This window comes from Pseudophryne corroboree, unplaced genomic scaffold (assembly GCF_028390025.1).
Source record: "Pseudophryne corroboree isolate aPseCor3 unplaced genomic scaffold, aPseCor3.hap2 scaffold_2031, whole genome shotgun sequence".
Classification (NCBI taxonomy): domain Eukaryota; kingdom Metazoa; phylum Chordata; class Amphibia; order Anura; family Myobatrachidae; genus Pseudophryne; species Pseudophryne corroboree.
The window spans coordinates 54,359-76,860 of record NW_026968672.1 but is presented as its reverse complement, the minus strand read 5'-3'; the positions used below and the strand labels follow the sequence as shown (position 1 = coordinate 76,860).

The 22,502-nt window shown below is 42.6% G+C and overlaps 4 non-coding genes and 1 pseudogene across 4 annotated transcripts; all 5 read right to left on the bottom strand.

The window, feature by feature from the left end:
- Positions 1-267: 267 nt before the first annotated feature.
- On the bottom strand, positions 268-446 carry LOC135005518 (U1 spliceosomal RNA; annotated as a pseudogene).
- A 13,648-nt stretch (positions 447-14,094) lies between these two features.
- Positions 14,095-14,210, bottom strand: LOC135005521 (U5 spliceosomal RNA). The gene has a single exon (XR_010206085.1). It is a non-coding gene; the product is annotated as a U5 spliceosomal RNA (small nuclear RNA).
- Positions 14,211-14,485: 275 nt separating this feature from the next.
- LOC135005520 (U5 spliceosomal RNA) lies at positions 14,486-14,601 on the bottom strand. The gene has a single exon (XR_010206084.1). It is a non-coding gene; the product is annotated as a U5 spliceosomal RNA (small nuclear RNA).
- A 274-nt stretch (positions 14,602-14,875) lies between these two features.
- On the bottom strand, positions 14,876-14,991 carry LOC135005522 (U5 spliceosomal RNA). The gene has a single exon (XR_010206086.1). It is a non-coding gene; the product is annotated as a U5 spliceosomal RNA (small nuclear RNA).
- A 60-nt stretch (positions 14,992-15,051) lies between these two features.
- On the bottom strand, positions 15,052-15,215 carry LOC135005491 (U1 spliceosomal RNA). The gene has a single exon (XR_010206059.1). It is a non-coding gene; the product is annotated as a U1 spliceosomal RNA (small nuclear RNA).
- Between the last annotated feature and the right edge of the window lie 7,287 nt (positions 15,216-22,502).

Here is a 22,502-nt window from a genome sequence, read left to right as displayed (position 1 = left end):
CAGAGAAAAAGAAATATGCTGGCAGAAAAATCCAATTGAGTGATTAAACAGCTCTTCATTTTCTGGCTTTATTTTTATGCTAACAAATTTGTGCTCTGAAAAGTGTCCACAAAGCCAAGTATCTTATTAACACCTTTGTAGGGATGGTTTTTCACCTATTATTAAATTAAACTTGCTTCATTGGAAAGGCAGCAAGTGATGTCATCCAAGCAGTGGGTCAAGGTTGGCTTCAAACCTCGTCTGCTTATGAAAAGAGAAAAGGGGTATGCAGGGCATGGCGGCCTTTTGCGGTGCTTGGATGACCCCTAGTTCGCATTAAATAATGCAGTCGAGTTTCCCACATTTGGGGAAATCACAGGGGTCAGCATACCCAGAATGCAATGAATGAACCGCACCCTGGGAGAACAGTCTTCATGACCATGGTATCTCCTATGCAAAATAAGTATGATTTGGGATAGGGCTGGGGAGGGCCGCTGCTCAGGCACATCTCTGTCAAGTAAAGGAGATTCAACTGAGGCAGCACAAGGGAACTCTCATCTGGGGACAACAACTGCAGGGAGAACACATATTTTCAGATGAACATGGGAGGGCAGAAGGCTGCCTAATACTGAAGCACCCCCAAACAACAAACCAAATGCAACAACTAGTGCAAGCATTCCTGGGGGAAGGCCTGCAGCAGATGGATTTGCATATGGCGATGTCATCCAAGCAGTGGGTCAAAGTTGGCTTCAACCCTCGTCTGCATATGAAAAGAGAAAAGGGGCGTGCAGGGCATGGCGGCCTTTTGCGGCACTTGGATGACCCCTAGTTCGCATTAAACACCTCCACCCTCTGTCGGTGTGGGGCTCATGTTGGCTATGCCCCAGCCCCTGAAGGATTCAAGCTGATTTCTTGCAGCAGCTGGGCACTGTAACAGCTCCAGAGCTGCTCTGTAAGGCAAGTAAAAGGGTGTGGGCCCTGCAGCACTACCTGTAGTTCGCATTGTGCAAGACCCCTAGTTCGCATTAAACACCCCCACCCTCCTTCGGTGTGGGGCTCATGTTGGCCATGCCCCAGCCCCTGAAGCATTCACGCTGATTTCTTGCAGCAGCTGGGCACTGTAACAGCTCAAGAGCTGCTCTGTAAGGCAAGTAAAAGGGTGTGGGCCCTGCAGCACTACCTGTAGTTTGCATTGTGCATTGGAAGGCACAAAGTAAGCAGACGGGAGGAGAAGTCAGGATAGTGCACAAGGGTATAGACGGGAGGGGATCAAGAAAAAAGAAGTGGAAACAGACAGCAAACTAGGCTTCCAATGCACAATGCAAACTACAGGTAGTGCTGCAGGGCCCACACCCTTTTACTTGCCTTACAGAGCAGCTCTGGAGCTGTTTAATCACTCAATTGGATTTTTCTGCCAGCATAATTTTTCTCTTACGTCCTAGAGGATGCTGGGGACTCCGTAAGGACCATGGGGGATAGACGGGCTCCGCAGGAGACATGGGCACTTTAAGAAAGACTTTAGATCTGGGTGTGCACTGGCTCCTCCCTCTATGCCCCTCCTCCAGACCTCAGTTTACTACTGTGCCCAGAGGAGACTGGGTGCTTTTCAGGGAGCTCTCCTGAGTTTCCTGACAGAAAGTATATTTGTTAGATTTTTTTATTTTCAGGGAGCCTGCTGGCAACAGACTCCCTGCATCGAGGGGCGGAGGGGAGAGATGCACACCTACTTCTGTGAGTTGATAGGCTCTGCTTCTTAGGCTACTGTACAGCATTAGCTCCAGAGGGATCGGTACGCAGGTCTCACCCTCGCCGTCCGTCCCAGAGCCGCGCCGCCGTCCCCCTCGCAGAGCCGGAAGATAGAAGCCGGGTGAGTATGAGAAGAAAAGAAGACTTCAGAGGCGGCGGAAGACTTCATGATCTTCACTGAGGTAACGCACAGCAGTAAAGCTGTGCTCCATTGCTCCCATACACCTCACACACGGCAGTCAGTGTAAGGGTGAAGGGCGCAGGGGGGACGCCCTGGGCAGCAATATAGACCTCTCTTTGGCAAAATAAATATATATGCAGCTAGGCACTGTATATATATATAAGAGCCCCCGCCATTTTTTTATGGGGGGGGCTATTTGAGCGGGACAGAAGCCCGTCGCTGAGGGGGTGGGGCTTCTCCCTCAGCACTCCCCAGCGCCATTTTCTCCACAGCACCGCTGAGGGGAAGCTCCATGGACTCTCCCCTGCTTATACCACGGTAGAAAGAGGGTCTTAAAGAAGAGGGGGCACATAATTAGGCGCATATATATATGGAAATACAGCGCTACTGGGTAAACATAAAATGATTGTGTTTTTTTCCTGGGTCATATAGCGCTGGGGTGTGTGCTGGCATACTTTCTCTCTCTGTCTCTCCAAAGGGCCTTGTTGGGGAACTGTCCTCAGATAAGAGGATTCCCTGAGTGTATGGTGTGTCGGTACACGTGTGTCGACATGTCTGAGGTAGAAGGCTCTCCTAGAGAGGAGCAGGAGCAAATTAATGTGGTGTCTCCATCGACAACGCCGACACCTGACTGGATGGATATGTGGAATGTTTTAAGTGCTAATGTAAACTTATTACACAAGAGATTAGACAAAGCTGAAGCTAGGGAACAGTCAGGGAGTCAACCCATGCCTGTCCCTATGTCGCAGGGACCTTCGGGGTCTCAAAAGCGCCCACTATCCCAAATAGTTGACACAGATACCGACACAGATTCTGACTCCAGTGTCGACTACGATGATGCAAAGTTACAACCAAAATTGGCTAAATGTATTCGATATATGATTATTGCAATAAAAGATGTTTTGCACATCACAGAGTCCCCTGTCCCTGACACGAGGGTACACATGTATAAGGGAAAGAAACCTGAGATAACCTTTCCCCCCTCACATGAGTTGAACGAATTATGTGAAAAAGCTTGGGAATCTCCAGACAAAAAGCTGCAGATTCCCAAAAGGATTCTTATGGCGTATCCTTTCCCGCCAATGGACAGGATACGGTGGGAATCCTCCCCTAGGGTGGATAAAGCATTGACACGCTTATCCAAAAAGGTAGCGCTGCCATCCCAGGATACGGCTACCATCAGGGACCCTGCTGACCGCAAGCAGGAGGTTACCCTAAAGTCCATTTACACACATTCTGGTACCTTACTCAGACCGGCAATTGCGTCGGCCGAGGTTGTAGCGCGGTGGCAGCATGGACAGATACCTTATCAGCAGAGATTGAGACCCTAGATAAGGATGCTATGTTATTGACCATAGGGCATATAAAAGATGCTGTCCTATATATGAGAGATGCTCAAAGTGACATTAGTCTACTGGGTTCTAGAATAAACGCTATGTCGATTTCTGCTAGACGAGTCCTATGGACCCGGCAATGGACAGGTGATGCCGACTCAAAAAGGCATATGGAGGTTTTACCTTACAGGTGTGAGGAATTGTTTGGGGAAGGTCTCTCGGACCTTGTCTCCACAGCTACAGCTGGTAAATCAAATTTTTTGCCTTATATTCCCTCACAGCCTAAGAAAGCACCACATTATCAAATGCAGTCCTTTCGATCACAGAGAAACAAGAAAGTACGAGGTGCGTCCTTTCTTGCCAGAGGTAAGGGCAGAGGGAAGAAGCTGCACAACACAGCTAGTTCCCAGGAACAGAAGTCCTCCCCGGCCTCTACAAAATCCACCGCATGACGCTGGGGCTCCGCTAAAGGAGTCCGCCCAGTTGGGGGCACGTCTTCGTGTTTTCAGCCACATCTGGGTTCATTCGCAGGTGGATCCCTAGGCAATAGAAATTGTTTCTCAGGGTTACAAGCTGAAATTCGAAGAGGTGCCTCCTCGCCGGTTTTTCAAATCGGCCCTACCATCTTCTCCCCAGGAAAGGGAGATAGTGTTAAATGCAATTCACAAATTGTATCTTCAACAGGTGGTGGTCAAGGTTCCCCTGCTTCAACAAGGAAAGGGAAATTATTCGACCCTGTTTGTAGTCCCAAAACCGGACGGTTTGGTCAGACCCATATTAAATTTAAAATCCCTGAACCTATACTTGAAAAGGTTCAAGTTCAAGATGGAATCGCTAAGAGCGGTCATCGCCAGCCTAGAAGGGGGGGATTTTATGATATCTCTGGACATAAAGGATGCATACCTTCATGTACTCATTTATCCACCTCATCAGGCGTACCTAAGATTTGCGGTACAGTATTGTCATTACCAATTTCAGACGTTGCCGTTTGGTCTCTCCAGAATTTTCTCCGAGAATTTTCACCAAGGTAATGACGGAAATTATGGTGCTCCTGCGAAAGCAAGGTGTCACAATTATCCCGTACTTGAACGATCTCCTCATAAAAGCGAGATCAAGAGAGCAGTTGCTGAACAGCGTATAACTTTCATTGAAGGTGTTACAGCAAAACGGCTGGATTCTCAATATCCCGAAGTCGCAGTTGGTTCCTACGACTCGTCTGACTTTGCTTGGGCATTATTCTGGATACGGACCAGAAAAGGGTTTATCTTCCGATAGAAAAGGCCCAGGAACTCATGACTCTGGTCAGGAACCTATTGAAACCAAAACAGGTGTCAGTGCATCACTGCACTCGAGTCCTGGGAATGATGGTGGCATCATACGAGGCCATTCCCTTCGGCAGGTTCCATGCGAGGATCTTGCAATGGGACCTACTGGACAAGTGGTCCGGGTCACATCTACAGATTCATCAGTTGATCACCCTGTCCCCCAGGGCCAGGGTATCTCTCCTGTGGTGGCTGCAGAGTGCTCACCTTCTAGAGGGCCGCAGGTTCGGCATTCAGGACTGGATCCTGGTGACCACGAACGCGAGCCTCCGAGGTTGGGGAGCAGCCACACAGGGAAGAAATTTCCAAGGTCTTTGGTCAAGTCAGGAGACTTGTCTTCACATCAACATCCTGGAGCTAAGGGCCATATACAACGCCCTATGTCAAGCGGAGACCTTACTTCGCGACCAACCAGTTCTGATCCAGTCAGACAACGTCACCGCAGTAGTTCATGTAAACCGCCAAGGCGGCACAAGGAGCAGAGTGGCGATGGCGGAAGCCACCAGAATTCTTCGCTGGGCGGAGAATCATGTAAGCGCACTGTCAGCAGTGTTCATTCCGGGAGTGGACAACTGGGAAGCAGACTTCCTCAGCAGACACGACCTACATCCAGGAGAGTGGGGACTCCATCAGGAAGTCTTCGCACAGATTGCAAGTCGGTGGGGACTGTTCCAGATAGACATGATGGCGTCCCGCCTCAACAAAAAGCTACAGAGGTATTGCACCAGGTCAAGAGACCCTCAGGCAGTAGCTGTTTAAACAGCTCTTCATTTTCTGATTTTATGTTTATGCTAACAAATTTGCTCTCTGAAAAGTGTCCACAAAGCCAAGTCTCTGATTAACACCTTTGTAGGAATGGTTTTTCACCTATTACTGAATTAAACTTGCTTCATTGGAAAGGCAGCAAGATGCATCCCCATTTCAATGTCTACTGAAATAATACAGGTTGACACCAGGAAACATAAACGCCACTGCATCCTTGCTGCTTTCGCATGTGGAAGTCTGTTTAATGTGAAAACAAGGTGATATCTAATTAGCACACAGGTAAGGAATTAAGAAAATCTTTATTTAAGGGTGAAGGTGTTTCTCACAAAATCGTTGCCCCAATGCATCATTGAAATTCAAGCTGGAAAGATGATTTTAATATATCACTTGTACATTTTGTATTGCTCTTCTGGTGACAATGTAGTTTGTTTTTGTCAATTACCATTTTAATAATAGGGTAAAGAAAATTAAGTGGATTTTTGAAAGAAAACAATACTGTCAATATACTATTAAAACAAATTAAAATGGTAAAAGTTATTGTACTTTAAGTAAAAATAAAAGAGCAAAAATATCAATCCCAGTTTTGGATTACTTTAATTAACAAAAAAAAATGCATATAGCAGAGGATAGTTTCAATCTGCCTACCTCTGGGTTATGGGCCCAGCATGTTTCCATTGCAGTACTCTGCTGCACATGTAAGTGCAAGAGATCCTGAAGCACTCACTCATCATGGGAAAGTACCAATGTGTTTCTTCGTTGGTTGATGGAAGAAACATCTTACAAAAACTCTCCAGATTATTGACTTTTTAAAGTTTTTCTAGGAAACGTTCTAGATGAATGCTTATTAGCCTTTGTCAGTATGTATGTTTGTAAAGTGTCTCTGTGGCGCAATCGGTTAGTGTGTTTGGTTATTAATCAAAGGGTTGGTGGTTCAATCCCACCCAACGATGTAATTGAATTTGTTATCAGATTTTGGTGATCTTTAAGTAGACAAGTCAAAATTTCAAACCCCCTTCTTATGGTGTAGGGTACCTGGCCTACTCTGATGTAATCAGAGTTAGATTTGAATCAGTGATTTTATAAAAAAACAGCTAGGAAGCACAATTTAGCAGTGGGTTGCAGAGAAAAAGAAATATGCTGGCAGAAAAATCCAATTGAGTGATTAAACAGCTCTTCATTTTCTGGCTTTATTTTTATGCTAACTAATTTGTTCTCTGAAAAGTGTCCACAAAGCCAAGTATCTGATTAACATATTTGTAGGGATGGTTTTTCACCTATTACTAAATTAAACTTGCTTCATTGGAAAGGCAGCAAGATGCATCCTCATTTCAATATCTACTGAAATAATACAGGTTGACACCAGGAAACATTAACGCCACTGCATCCTTGCTGCTTTCTCATGTGGAAGTCTGTTTAATGTGAAAACAAGGTGATATCTAATTAGCACACAGGTAAGGAATAAAGAAAATCTTTATTTAAGGGTGAAGATGTTTCTCACAAAATCGTTGCCCCAATGCATCATTGAAATTCAAGCTGGAAAGATGATTTTAATATATCACTTGTACATTTTGTATTGCTCTTCTGGTGACAATGTAGTTTGTTTTTGTCAATTACCATTTTAATAATCGGGTAAAGAAAATTAATTGGATTTTTGAAAGAAAACAACACTGTCAATATACTATTAAAACAAATTAAAATGGTAAAAGTTATTGTACTTTAAGTAAAAATAAAAGCTAAAATATCAATCCCAGTTTTGGATTACTTTAATGAACAAAAAAAAATGCATATAGCAAAGGATAGTTTCAATCTGCCTACCTCTGGGTTATGGGCCCAGCATGCTTCCATTGCAGTACTCTGCTGCACATGTAAGTGCAAGAGATCCTGAAGCACTCACTCATCATGGGAAAGTACCAATGTGTTTCTTCATTGGTTGCTGGAAGAAACATCTTACAAAAACTCTCCAGATTATTGACTTTTTAAAGTTTTTCTAGGAAACGTTCTAGATGAATGCTTATTAGTCTTTGTCAGTATGTACTTTTTGCAAAGTGTCTCTGTGGCGCAATCGGTTAGTGTGTTCAGCTATTAATCAAAAGGTTGGTGGTTCAATCCCATCCAGGGACGTAATTGACCTTGTCATCAAATTTTGGTAATATTTAAGTAGACAAGTCATATAGCAGAGGATAGTTTCAATCTGCCTACCTCTGGGTTATGGACCCAGCATGCTTCCATTACAGTACTCTGCTGCACATGTAAGTGCAAGAGATCCTGAAGCACTCACTCATCATGCGAAAGTACCAATGTGTTTCTTCATTGGTTGCTGGAAGAAACATCTTACAAAAACTCTCCAGATTATTGACTTTTTAAAGTTTTTCTAGGAATCGTTCTAGATGAATGCTTATTAGCCTTTGTCAGTATGTACTTTTGCAAAGTTTCGCTGTGGCGCAATCAGTTAGTGTGTACGGCTATTAACCAAAAGGTTGGTGGTTCAATCCCACCCAGGGACGTAATTGAACTTGTAATCAGATTTTGTTGATCTTTAAGTAGACAAGTCAAAATTTCGAAAACCCCTGTTATGGTGTAGGGTACCTGGCCTTCTCTGATGTAATCAGAGTTAGATTTGATTCATACTGTTAACTGGGTAGTATATCACAAGTTATACGGTGTGATTGGTGTGGCTGGTATGAATCTTGACCTTGGATTAACAAAAATCCTTTCCTCGAACTGTCTGTCTCCTCTGGGCACAGTTTCTCTAACTGAGGTATGGAGGAGGGGCATAGAGGGAGGAGCCAGTGCACACCCAGATCTAAAGTCTTTCTTAAAGTGCCCATGTCTGCTGCGGAGCCCGTCTATCCCCCATGGTCCTTACGGAGTCCCCATCATCCTCTACGGACTACGAGAAAAAAAAATTACCGGTAGGTTTAAAATGTTATTTTTTTCTCTGCAACCCACTGCTAAATTGTGCTTCCTAGCTGTTTTTTATAAAATCACTTAATTAAATCTAACTCTGATTACGTCAGAGAAGGCCAGGTACCCTACACCATAAGAGGGGGTTTGAAATTTTGACTTGTCTACTTAAAGATCACCAAAATCTGATGACAAGGTCAATTACATCCCTGGGTGGGATTGAACCACCAACCTTTTGGTTAATAGCCCATGTAAGTGCAAGAAATCCTGAAGCACTCACTCATCATGGGAAAGTACCAATGTGTTTCTTACAAAAATTCTCCAGATTATTGACTTTTTAAAGTTTTTCTAGGAAACGTTCTAGATGAATGATTATTAGCCTTTGTCAGTATTGACTTTTGCAAGGTGTCTCTGTGGCGCAATCGGTTAGCATGTTTGGCTATTAACCAAAAGGTTGGTGGTTCAATCCCACCCAGGGATGTAATTGACCTTGTAATCAGATTTTGGTGATCTTTAAGTAGACAAGTCAAAATTTCAAAAACCCCCCTTATGGTGTAGGGTACCTGGCCTTCTCTGATGTAATCAGAGTTAGATTTGATTAAGTGATTTTATAAAAAAACAGCTAGGAAGCACAATTTAGCAGTGGGTTGCAGAGAAAAAAAATATGCTGGCAGAAAAGTCCAATTGAGTGATTAAACAGCTCTTCATTTTCTGATTTTATGTTTATGCTAACAAATTTGCTCTCTGAAAAGTGTCCACAAAGCCAAGTCTCTGATTAACACCTTTGTAGGAATGGTTTTTCACCTATTACTGAAATAAACTTGCTTCATTGGAAAGGCATCAAAGATGCATCCTCATTTCAATGTCTACTGAAATAATACAGGTTGACACCAGGAAACGTCACTGCATCCTTGCTGCTTCCTCACGGGGAAGTCTGTTTAATGTGAAAACAAGGTGATATCTAATCAGCACACAGGTAAGGAATTAAGAAAATCTTTCTTTGTGGGTGAAGATGTTTCTCACAAATTGTTGTCCCAATGCATCATTGAAATTCAAGATGGAAGATGATTTTCATATATCACTTGTACATTTTGCATTGCTCTTCTGGTGACAATGTAGTTTGTTTTTGTCAATTACCATTTCAGTAATAGGGTAAAGAAAATTAAGTGGATTTTTTAAAGAAAACAATGCTGTCAATATACTATTAAAACAAATTAAAATGATAAAAGTTATTGTACTTTAAGTAAAAATAAAAGAGCCAAAATATCAATCCCAGTTTTTGATTACTTTAATTATAAAAAAAAAAATGCACATAGCAGAGGATAGTTTCGATCAATCGACCTCTGGGTTATGGGCCCAGCATGCTTCCATTGCACTACTCTGCTGCTCATGGAAGTGTAAGAGATCCTGAAGACTAAATTGATTAAAGGCCTAAAAGTACTGGACTATAAGGAAAGACTTACTAGGCTGAATATTTATACACTAGAAAAGAGGTGCCTAAGAGGAGATATTATTAATATCTTCAAATATGTAAAGATACATAACAAAGAGTTATCAGAGGAATTATTTATTAAAAGAACACGTGGTCACTCGCTGCGACTGGAGGAAAGTTCAGAACGCAATGGAGGAAAGGTTTCTTCACTGTTAGGGCAATCAGGATGTGGAATTCCCTGCCAGGGAAGGTGGTAATGGCGGACTCTGTAATTGGATTTAAAAAAGGAATGGATACATTTCTGAATGAAAAAGCTATCCAAGGTTATAATACTTAAAATATCAACATGGTTAATCCGGGGGTAACATGAGTTATAGTAGCTAACTAGTCATAAAACATTATTCAGCAAGTATGTAGAATCATCACAACTTAAAACAGGTTGAACACGATGGGCAATTTGCCTCTATTCAACCTCAAAAACTATGTTACTATATTACTATGTTATTGTAGTATACAGAACACCACAATGCAATGAGCAGTGATAGTGAGCACTGATGAGGATACTAGAACTGACACTGAGCAGCAAGATGCAGCACTGGACTATTAGTAATGTACTGTAGTATGCTGAGCACCACAATGCAGCACAAGACAATGATCAGTGATACTGAGCACTGATGAGGATACTACTGAGAACTGACACTGAGCAGGAGAGACACACTACTAGTATTACTGAGCAGCAATAAGTAACCACTGATACTGAGCACTGATATTGAGATTTCCACTGAGAGAACATAGCCACGTCCTCTCCGCTCTCTCTTCAATGCACGAGTAAAAATGGCAGCAACGCGCAGCTCTTTATATGGAATCCGAATCTCGCGAGAATCCGACAGCGGGATGATGACATTTTCCCTTGTTCAGGTTTTCCGAGTCAGGCGGGAACAACCGAGCCTGCCTCGGACCAGTGTAAACCACGTGGAGTTCGTGGGGAATTCGGTTCTCGGAGAACCGAACCCGCTCCTCTCTACCTTATACCCATCAATTTTTTTATTTTCAATCTAAGCCCCTGCAGTTTTCTGTAAGCATCTGCTTCGCTATGATGATCAACAAGTCACAAGGGCAAACACTCAGGGTTTGAGGCGTAGATCTTAGGACCAGCTGCTACAAGCATGGCAGAGGTGTCACTATCACTGGTGACACACAGAGAGGTGGCGAGGGAGATTGTAATGCAGTGCGCGCAGATAAGCAGCGCAATGGTAAAAAGGAGGCATGGTTTCATAGGTAGGGGCGTGGCCTGGTGGCCTGAATCTACATTTTGTTGCTCCGGGTGTCCCGGGGGTTGGGGGCTGCACCCGGGGACTAGTGTGTGAGCGGTGCTGGCTCCTGCACAGTGACAGGGCATGGCCACCCAGCATGACGCCTCCCTTCTTGACCATGCTGTAATTGCAGTCGCACTGCAGTTCAGCGTGATCATAAAAAATGGTGTAGGCTCCTGCTGGTGCAGACTGTATGTGCGCGCAGGAAGCCGCCACCATTTTTGTGATCACAGCGGCTGAATGTGATGTCATACAGCCGCTGTGACCACGCCCCCTGTGTCTCCTCCGTTGCAGACCCCATTTTGAAGCCTTGCCCCCGCACCGCTCCATCCCTGACTTGGAAATGGAGTGTTGCTGACCCACCTCTCCCCCCCTTCCCCACCCCGATTGACAGGCAGAGGCGATCACATTCTCTGCGGGGTGCCGCAGAAAATGCAGGCACATGCGTATGCTCTTAGCAATTTTTGCAGTTGGATCGCTTATTGTGATTGCAATCCAACCTGAATCAGGCCCTATTACCTATCACAATGCGCTGCGGGCAGTACAAAATTGGGTTAATATAGGAGAAAAACCCCCAGACCTGTGCTCCTTAACTGTACCTGGTGGCTAGTGGAGCGGCTGCCCAGTAATCAGTGTCCACCGCAGTGCGCACACGGCCCACCCCCTACGGCCTCGCTCCCCTTCATCAGCGGCCTCGTGATCCGGAAGGGTGGTGTGTGTGTGACTGACCTTAGGATGAAACCGGAGCCTCCGCTGCAGTGACCCAGCAACCAGGGCACGGGAGTATATAGCGCCGCTGGGAGTGATGAAGCTGCAGTAAAGATGTCTATTAGACCTAGCCTGCTGCAGCCCTTGTAGATTCTCATAAAACAAGTTCTTCTTTTCTTGTCAAAATTAATAGCTAAGAATAGGCTGCCTGAGGCAGGCCCCTGTTAATTGGCCTGCTACTGAAGGCACCAACTACAAACTGAGCTCCCTGTTCATGGAAGCGGGGTTATAGAGGAGAATGCACTGAGCTTCTTGGGAACAGTCAAAAGCTTTGAGCCGGTTGGTGCCTCAGATCAAGATCCTACTCTACACCCCAATGTGAATCCTTGTGGAGTCCAGTGTACCCCACAGAAGAAATTAATGTGTCACACCCATTGGCAGCAACCTTAGAATAGCTGCTGACGGGCACAATTGAGAAAGGAAGGGGGGGGGACATTTGAATCCAGCACATAGATGCAATTCAAATATGTAATTTGTACCTTCCTATTTTAAAATATAATGGATGAACCTCACCCTGTGAGAACAATCTTCATGATCAAGAGATCTAATATGTAAAATAAGTATGAGTTGGGATAGGGCTGGGGAGGGTGGCAGCTCGGGCAGCCCCTCCCCCGTCAAGTTAAGGAGATTCAACTGAGGAAGCACAAGGGAACTCTCGTCTGGGGACAACAACTGCAGGGAGACCACATCTTTTCAGATGAACATGGGATGGCGGAAGGCTGCCTAATACTGAAGCACCATCAAATATCAAACCATATCCAACAACTAGTAACAGCATTCCTGGGGGAAGGTCTGCAGCAGACGGATTTGCATACGGTGATGTCATCCAAGCAGTGGGCCAAAGTTGGCTGGAACCCTCATCTGCATATAAAAAGAGAAAAGGGGCATGCAGGGCATGGCGGCCTTTTGCAGTGCTTGGATGACCCCTAGTTCGCATTAAACACCCCCACCCTCCTTTGGTGTGGGGCTCATGTTGGCCATGCCCCATCCCCTGAAGCATTCATGCTGATTTCTTGCAGCAGCTGGGCACTGTAACAGCTCCAGAGCTGCTCTGTAAGGCAAGTAAAAGGGTGTGGGCCCTGCAGCACCACCTGTAGTTCGCATTGTGCGTTGGAAGGCACAAAGTAAGCAGACGGGAGGAGAAGTCAGGATAGTACACAAGGGCATCCTTTTCTCTTAGTCCGTAGAGGATGCTGGGGTCACATTAAGAACCATGGGGTATAGACGGGATCCGCAAGAGACATGGGCACTTTAAGACTTTCAAAGGGTGTGAACTGGCTCCTCCCTCTATGCCCCTCCTCCAGACTCCAGTTATAGGAACTGTGCCCAGGGAGACGGACATTTCGAGGAAAGGATTTATTGTTAAACTAAGGTGAGCATCTTACCAGCTCACACCTTAAGCATGCCGCAGAACGTGGCATTCAACAGAACACAAGCCAACGGCATGAACAATTGCAGCAAAAAGCTGACCAGAACCGTAACACAACATGTGTATAACCACAAGTAATAACTGCAGACACAGTATGGACTGGGACGGGTGCCCAGCATCCTCTACGTACTAAGAGAAAAGGATTTACCGGTAGGTATTAAAATCCTATTTTCTCATACGACCTAGAGGATGCTGGGGTCACATTAAGAACCATGGGGTTATACCAAAGCTCTTGAACGGGTGGGAGAGTGCGTACGACTCTGCAGCACCGAATGACCCAACTTGAGGTTATCATCAGCCAAGGTATCAAACTTGTAAAACTTAGCAAAAGTGTTTACTAAATAGCTGCTCGGCAAAGTTGCAATGCCGAGACTCCCCGACCAGCTGCCCAGGATGAACCCACCTTTCTAGTAGAATGGGTCTTCACCTAATTCAGTAACGGCAATCCTGCCGTGGAATGAGCATGCTGAATTTTACCACAGATCCAGCGCATAATGGTCTGCATGGAAGCAGGACACCCAATCATGTTGGGAGCATACAGGACAAACAGAGCCTCTGTTTTCCTAATCTGAACCGTTCTGGTGACATAAATTTTCAAAGTTCTGACCACAGCCAGAGACTTTGACTCAACGAAGGTGTCAGTGGCCAAAGGCACCATGTGGAAAGATGAACCACCTTCGGCAGAAATTGTTGACGTGTCCTCAATTCTGCTCTATCTTCATGAAAGATCAAATAAAGGCTCTTGTGATACTGCATGGTTTGTACTGTTTTCCATGTGCTCCCAGATCTTTCAAGCAAGTAGCATGGTCAAGAAAGTTCTGTTTGAAAAGAAACAAACATTTACTGTCATTGTTATGCAAATAAACTTACATTAAAGCTAACAAGAAAGCACACTCGTTCTGTCTTTAAACTGATAAAAGAAACCCCAATAATATGGGGCATGCAAAAATTGAGATAAAACTCAGTTTTGCTCCTCTCCACGGAAATCTTTAATAAAAGGCGAAATATTTGTTAGTTCTGAAGAGAAACCAGAGCATGACCAAGATTCCACCTGTCGCCTGAGTGCCATGCCAGCAGTTCTCATTCAGCTCAAAGTGAGCACCCAATTTGAATGAAAGAAAGCAGATTTCTCACCAGGCTTCCCCTTGCTATAAACATGGTTTGTACTCTTTTCCATGTGCTCCCAGATCTTTCAAACAATTAGTGTGGTCAAGAAAGTTCTGTTTGAAAAGAAACAAACATTTACTGTCATTTCTATGCAAATGAGCTTACATTAAAGCACACTCGTTCTATCTTTAAACCAATAAAATAAAACCCCAATAAGATGGGGCATGCAAAAATTGAGATAAAACTCAGTTTTGCTCCTCTCCACGGAAATCTTTAGTAAAAGGCGAAAGATTTGTTCGTTCTGAAGAGAAACCACAGCATGACCAAGATTCTACCTGTCGCCTGAGTGCCATGCCAGCAGTCCTCATTCAGCTCAAAGTGAGCACCCAATTTGAAAGAAAGAAAGCAGATTTCTCACCAGGCTTCCCCTTGCTATAAACATGGTTTGTACTCTTTTCCATGTGCTCCCAGATCTTTCAAGCAATTAGTATAGTCAAGAAAGTTCTGTTTGAAAAGAAACAAACATTTACTGTCATTTCTACGCAAATGAGCTTACATTAAAGCACACTCGTTCTATCTTTAAACTGATAAAAGAAACCCCAATAAGACGGGGCATGCAAAAATTGAGATAAAACTCAGTTTTGCTCCTCTCCACGGAAATCTTTAGTAAAAAGCAAAAGATTTGTTCGTTCTGAAGAACTAGCAGAAGGGAACTCTCAAAAGAAGAACAAGGCTCTGAAACAAAGAAATCTGACTTTTACCAGAGCTGACCAGAGGAAAACACAAACACAGTCCCCCACTACCACAAATAAAGCAGTCGAGTTTCCCACATTTGGGGAAATCACAGGGGTCAGCATACCCAGAATGCAATGAATGAACCTCACCCTGGGAGAATAATCTTCATGACCATGGTATCTCCTATGCAAAATAAGTATGATTTGGGATAGAGCTGGGGAGGGCCGCTGCTCAGGCACATCTCTGTCAAGTTAAGGAGATTCAACTGAGGCAGCACAAGGGAACTCTCATCTGGGGACAACAACTGCAGGGAGAACACATATTTTCAGATGAACATGGGAGGGCAGAAGGCTGCCTAATACTGAAGCACCCCCAAACAACAAACCAAATGCAACAACTAGTGCAAGCATTCCTGGGGGAAGGCCTGCCGCAGATGGATTTGCATATGGTGATGTCATCCAAGCAGTGGGTCAAAGTTGGCTTCAACCCTCGTCTGCATATGAAAACAGAAAAGGGGCGTGCAGGGCATGGTGGCCTTTTGCGGCGCTTGTCTGACCCCTAGTTTGCATTAAACACCTCCACCCTCCTTCGGTGTGGGGCTCATGTTGGCTATGCCCCAGCCCCTGAAGCATTCAAGCTGATTTTTCTCCCAAACGAAAGACACTAGAATGAAAATTTTAAAGCCTCCTGTTAGTGCTTCATCTACACGTTATAGCCCTGAATTTTCCAATGCCTATCTCTTTGCAAAAGAGAGATATCGGCAAGGAAAAGCTGTATTGTACCTTTGCATTTTTCTCCCAAACGAAAGACACTAGAATGAAAATTTTAAAGCCTCCTGTTAGTGCTTCATCTACACGTTATAGCCCTGAATTTTCCAATGCCTAGCTCTTTGCAAAAGAGAGATATTGGCAAGGAAAAGCTGTATTGTACCTTTGCATTTTTCTCCCAAACGAAAGACACTAGAATGAAAATTTTAAAGTCTACTGTTAGAGCTTCATCTACACGTTATAGCCCTGAATTTTCCAATGCCTAGCTCTTTGCAAAAGAGAGATATCGGCAAGGAAAAGCTGTATTGTACCTTTGCATTTTTCTCCCAAACGAAAGACACTAGAATGAAAATTTTAAAGCCTCCTGTTAGTGCTTCATATACACGTTATAGCCCTGAATTTTCCAATGCCTATCTCTTTGCAAAAGAGAGATATCGACAAGGAAAAGCTGTATTGTACCTTTGCATTTTTCTCCCAAACGAAGGACATTAGAATGAAAATTTTAAAGCCTCCTATTAGTGCTTCATCTACACGTTATAGCCCTGAATTTTCCAATGCCTAGCTCTTTGCAAAAGAGAGATATCGGCAAGGAAAAGCTGTATTGTACCTTTGCATTTTTCTCCCAAACGAAAGACACTAGAATGAAAATTTTAAAGCCTCCTGTTAGTGCTTCATCTACACGTTATAGCCCTGAATTTTCCAATGCCTATCTCTTTGCAAAAGAGAGATATCGGCAAGGAAAAGCTGTATTGTACCTTTGCATTTTTCTCCCAAACGAAGGACACTAGAATGAAAATTTTAAAGCCTCCTATTAGTGCTTCATCTACACGTTATAGCCCTGAATTTTCCAATGCCTATCTCTTTGCAAAAGAGAGATATCGGCAAGGAAAAGCTGTATTGTACCTTTGCATTTTTCTCCCAAACGAAGGACACTAGAATGAAAATTTTAAAGCCTCCTGTTAGTGCTTCATCTATACGTTATAGCCCTGAATTTTCAAATGCCTATCTCTTTGCAAAAGAGAGATATCGGCAAGGAAAAGCTGTATTGTACCTTTGCATTTTTCTCCCAAACGAAAGACACTAGAATGAAAATTTTAAAGCCTCCTGTTAGTGCTTCATCTACACGTTATAGCCCTGAATTTTCCAATGCCTATCTCTTTGCAAAAGAGAGATATCGGCAAGGAAAAGCTGTATTGTACCTTTGCATTTTTCTCCCAAACGAAGGACACTAGAATGAAAATGTAAAAGCCTCCTGTTAGTGCTTCATCTACACGGTATAGCCCTGAATTTTCCAATGCCTAGCTCTTTGCAAAAGAGAGATATTGGCAAGGAAAAGCTGTATTGTACCTTTGCATTTTTCTCCCAAACGAAGGACACTAGAATGAAAATTTTAAAGCCTCCTGTTAGTGCTTCATCTACACGTTATAGCCCTGAATTTTCCAATGCCTATCTCTTTGCAAAAGAGAGATATCGGCAAGGAAAAACTGTATTGTACCTTTGCATTTTTCTCCCAAACGAAAGACACTAGAATGAAAATTTTAAAGCCTCCTGTTAGTGCTTCATCTACACGTTATAGCCCTGAATTTTCCAATGCCTAGCTCTTTGCAAAAGAGAGATATCGGCAAGGAAAAGCTGTATTGTACCTTTGCATTTTTCTCCCAAACGAAGGACACTAGAATGAAAATGTAAAAGCCTCCTGTTAGTGCTTCATCTACACGGTATAGCCCTGAATTTTCCAATGCCTAGCTCTTTGCAAAAGAGAGATATTGGCAAGGAAAAGCTGTATTGTACCTTTGCATTTTTCTCCCAAACGAAGGACACTAGAATGAAAATTTTAAAGCCTCCTGTTAGTGCTTCATCTACACGTTATAGCCCTGAATTTTCCAATGCCTATCTCTTTGCAAAAGAGAGATATCGGCAAGGAAAAACTGTATTGTACCTTTGCATTTTTCTCCCAAACGAAAGACACTAGAATGAAAATTTTAAAGCCTCCTGTTAGTGCTTCATCTACACGTTATAGCCCTGAATTTTCCAATGCCTAGCTCTTTGCAAAAGAGAGATATTGGCAAGGAAAAGCTGTATTGTACCTTTGCATTTTTCTCCCAAACGAAAGACACTAGAATGAAAATTTTAAAGCCTCCTGTTAGTGCTTCATCTACACGTTATAGCCCTGAATTTTCCAATGCCTAGCTCTTTGCAAAAGAGAGATATCGGCAAGGAAAAGCTGTATTGTACCTTTGCATTTTTCTCCCAAACGAAAGACACTAGAATGAAAATTTTAAAGCCTCCTGTTAGTGCTTCATCTACACGTTATAGCCCTGAATTTGTCCAATGCCTATCTCTTTGCAAAAGAGAGATATCGGCAAGGAAAAGCTGTATTGTACCTTTGCATTTTTCTCCCAAACGAAGGACACTAGAATGAAAATTTTAAAGCCTCCTGTTAGTGCTTCATCTACACGTTAAAGCCCTGAATTTTCCAATGCCTATCTCTTTGCAAAAGAGAGATATCGGCAAGGAAAAGCTGTATTGTACCTTTGCATTTTTCTCCCAAACGAAAGACACTAGAATGAAAATTTTAAAGCCTCCTGTTAGTGCTTCATCTACATGTTATAGCCCTGAATTTTCCAATGCCTATCTCTTTGGAAAAGAGAGATATCGGCAAGGAAAAGCTGTATTGTACCTTTGCATTTTTCTCCCAAACGAAGGACATTAGAATGAAAATTTTAAAGCCTCCTATTAGTGCTTCATCTACACGTTATAGCCCTGAATTTTCCAATGCCTATCTCTTTGCAAAAGAGAGATATCGGCAAGGAAAAGCTGCATTGTACTTTTGCATTTTTCTCCCAAACGAAAGACACTAGAATGAAATTTTTAAAGCCTACTGTTAGTGCTTCATCTACACGTTATAGCCCTGCATTTTCCAATGCCTATCTCTTTGCAAAAGAGAGATATCGGCAAGGAAAAGCTGCATTGTACTTTTGCATTTTTCTCCCAAACGAAAGACACTAGAATGAAAATTTTAAAGCCTCCTGTTAGTGCTTCATCTACACGTTATAGCCCTGAATTTTCCAATGCCTAGCTCTTTGCAAAAGAGAGATATTGGCAAGGAAAAGCTGTAATGTACCTTTGCATTTTTCTCCCAAACGAAGGACACTAGAATGAAAATTTTAAAGCCTCCTGTTAGTGCTTCATCTACACGTTATAGCCCTGAATTTTCCAATGCCTATCTCTTTGCAAAAGAGAGATATCGGCAAGGAAAAGCAGCATTGTACTTTTGCATTTTTCTCCCAAACGAAAGACACTAGAATGAAAATTTTAAAGCCTCCTATTAGTGCTTCATCTACACGTTATAGCCCTGAATTTTCCAATGCCTAGCTCTTTGCAAAAGAGAGATATCGGCAAGGAAAAGCTGTATTGTACCTTTGCATTTTTCTCCCAAACGAAAGACACTAGAATGAAAATTTTAAAGCCTCCTGTTAGTGCTTCATCTACACGTTATAGCCCTGAATTTTCCAATGCCTATCTCTTTGCAAAAGAGAGATATCGGCAAGGAAAAGCTGTATTGTACCTTTGCATTTTTCTCCCAAACGAAGGACACTAGAATGAAAATGTAAAAGCCTCCTGTTAGTGCTTCATCTACACGGTATAGCCCTGAATTTTCCAATGCCTAGCTCTTTGCAAAAGAGAGATATTGGCAAGGAAAAGCTGTATTGTACCTTTGCATTTTTCTCCCAAACGAAGGACACTAGAATGAAAATTTTAAAGCCTCCTGTTAGTGCTTCATCTACACGTTATAGCCCTGAATTTTCCAATGCCTATCTCTTTGCAAAAGAGAGATATCGGCAAGGAAAAACTGTATTGTACCTTTGCATTTTTCTCCCAAACGAAAGACACTAGAATGAAAATTTTAAAGCCTCCTGTTAGTGCTTCATCTACACGTTATAGCCCTGAATTTTCCAATGCCTAGCTCTTTGCAAAAGAGAGATATCGGCAAGGAAAAGCTGTATTGTACCTTTGCATTTTTCTCCCAAACGAAGGACACTAGAATGAAAATGTAAAAGCCTCCTGTTAGTGCTTCATCTACACGGTATAGCCCTGAATTTTCCAATGCCTAGCTCTTTGCAAAAGAGAGATATTGGCAAGGAAAAGCTGTATTGTACCTTTGCATTTTTCTCCCAAACGAAGGACACTAGAATGAAAATTTTAAAGCCTCCTGTTAGTGCTTCATCTACACGTTATAGCCCTGAATTTTCCAATGCCTATCTCTTTGCAAAAGAGAGATATCGGCAAGGAAAAACTGTATTGTACCTTTGCATTTTTCTCCCAAACGAAAGACACTAGAATGAAAATTTTAAAGCCTCCTGTTAGTGCTTCATCTACACGTTATAGCCCTGAATTTTCCAATGCCTAGCTCTTTGCAAAAGAGAGATATTGGCAAGGAAAAGCTGTATTGTACCTTTGCATTTTTCTCCCAAACGAAAGACACTAGAATGAAAATTTTAAAGCCTCCTGTTAGTGCTTCATCTACACGTTATAGCCCTGAATTTTCCAATGCCTAGCTCTTTGCAAAAGAGAGATATCGGCAAGGAAAAGCTGTATTGTACCTTTGCATTTTTCTCCCAAACGAAAGACACTAGAATGAAAATTTTAAAGCCTCCTGTTAGTGCTTCATCTACACGTTATAGCCCTGAATTTGTCCAATGCCTATCTCTTTGCAAAAGAGAGATATCGGCAAGGAAAAGCTGTATTGTACCTTTGCATTTTTCTCCCAAACGAAGGACACTAGAATGAAAATTTTAAAGCCTCCTGTTAGTGCTTCATCTACACGTTAAAGCCCTGAATTTTCCAATGCCTATCTCTTTGCAAAAGAGAGATATCGGCAAGGAAAAGCTGTATTGTACCTTTGCATTTTTCTCCCAAACGAAAGACACTAGAATGAAAATTTTAAAGCCTCCTGTTAGTGCTTCATCTACATGTTATAGCCCTGAATTTTCCAATGCCTATCTCTTTGGAAAAGAGAGATATCGGCAAGGAAAAGCTGTATTGTACCTTTGCATTTTTCTCCCAAACGAAGGACATTAGAATGAAAATTTTAAAGCCTCCTATTAGTGCTTCATCTACACGTTATAGCCCTGAATTTTCCAATGCCTATCTCTTTGCAAAAGAGAGATATCGGCAAGGAAAAGCTGCATTGTACTTTTGCATTTTTCTCCCAAACGAAAGACACTAGAATGAAATTTTTAAAGCCTACTGTTAGTGCTTCATCTACACGTTATAGCCCTGCATTTTCCAATGCCTATCTCTTTGCAAAAGAGAGATATCGGCAAGGAAAAGCTGCATTGTACTTTTGCATTTTTCTCCCAAACGAAAGACACTAGAATGAAAATTTTAAAGCCTCCTGTTAGTGCTTCATCTACACGTTATAGCCCTGAATTTTCCAATGCCTAGCTCTTTGCAAAAGAGAGATATTGGCAAGGAAAAGCTGTAATGTACCTTTGCATTTTTCTCCCAAACGAAGGACACTAGAATGAAAATTTTAAAGCCTCCTGTTAGTGCTTCATCTACACGTTATAGCCCTGAATTTTCCAATGCCTATCTCTTTGCAAAAGAGAGATATCGGCAAGGAAAAGCAGCATTGTACTTTTGCATTTTTCTCCCAAACGAAAGACACTAGAATGAAAATTTTAAAGCCTCCTATTAGTGCTTCATCTACACGTTATAGCCCTGAATTTTCCAATGCCTAGCTCTTTGCAAAAGAGAGATATCGGCAAGGAAAAGCTGTATTGTACCTTTGCATTTTTCTCCCAAACGAAAGACACTAGAATGAAAATTTTAAAGCCTCCTGTTAGTGCTTCATCTACACGTTATAGCCCTGAATTTTCCAATGCCTATCTCTTTGCAAAAGAGAGATATCGGCAAGGAAAAGCTGTATTGTACCTTTGCATGTTTCTCCCAAACGAAGGACACTAGAATGAAAATTTTAAAGCCTCCTATTAGTGCTTCATCTACACGTTATAGCCCAGATTTTTCCAATGCCTATCTCTTTGCAAAAGAGAGATATCGGCAAGGAAAAGCTGTATTGTACCTTTGCATTTTTCTCCCAAACGAAGGACACTAGAATGAAAATTTTAAAGCCTCCTGTTAGTGCTTCATCTACACGTTATAGCCCTGAATTTTCAAATGCCTATCTCTTTGCAAAAGAGAGATATCGGCAAGGAAAAGCTGTATTGTACCTTTGCATTTTTCTCCCAAATGAAAGACACTAGTATGAAAATTTTAAAGCCTCCTGTTAGTGCTTCATCTACACGTTATAGCCCTGAATTTTCCAATGCCTATCTCTTTGCAAAAGAGAGATATCGGCAAGGAAAAACTGTATTGTACCTTTGCATTTTTCTCCCAAACGAAAGACACTAGAATGAAAATTTTAAAGCCTCCTGTTAGTGCTTCATCTACACGTTATAGCCCTGAATTTTCCAATGCCTATCTCTTTGCAAAAGAGAGATATCGGCAAGGAAAAGCTGTATTGTACCTTTGCATTTTTCTCCCAAACGAAGGACACTAGAATGAAAATTTTAAAGCCTCCTGTTAGTGCTTCATCTACACGTTATAGCCCTGAATTTTCCAATGCCTATCTCTTAGCAAAAGAGAGATATCAGCAAGGAAAAGCTGTATTGTACCTTTGCATTTTTCTCCCAAACGAAAGACACTAGAATGAAAATT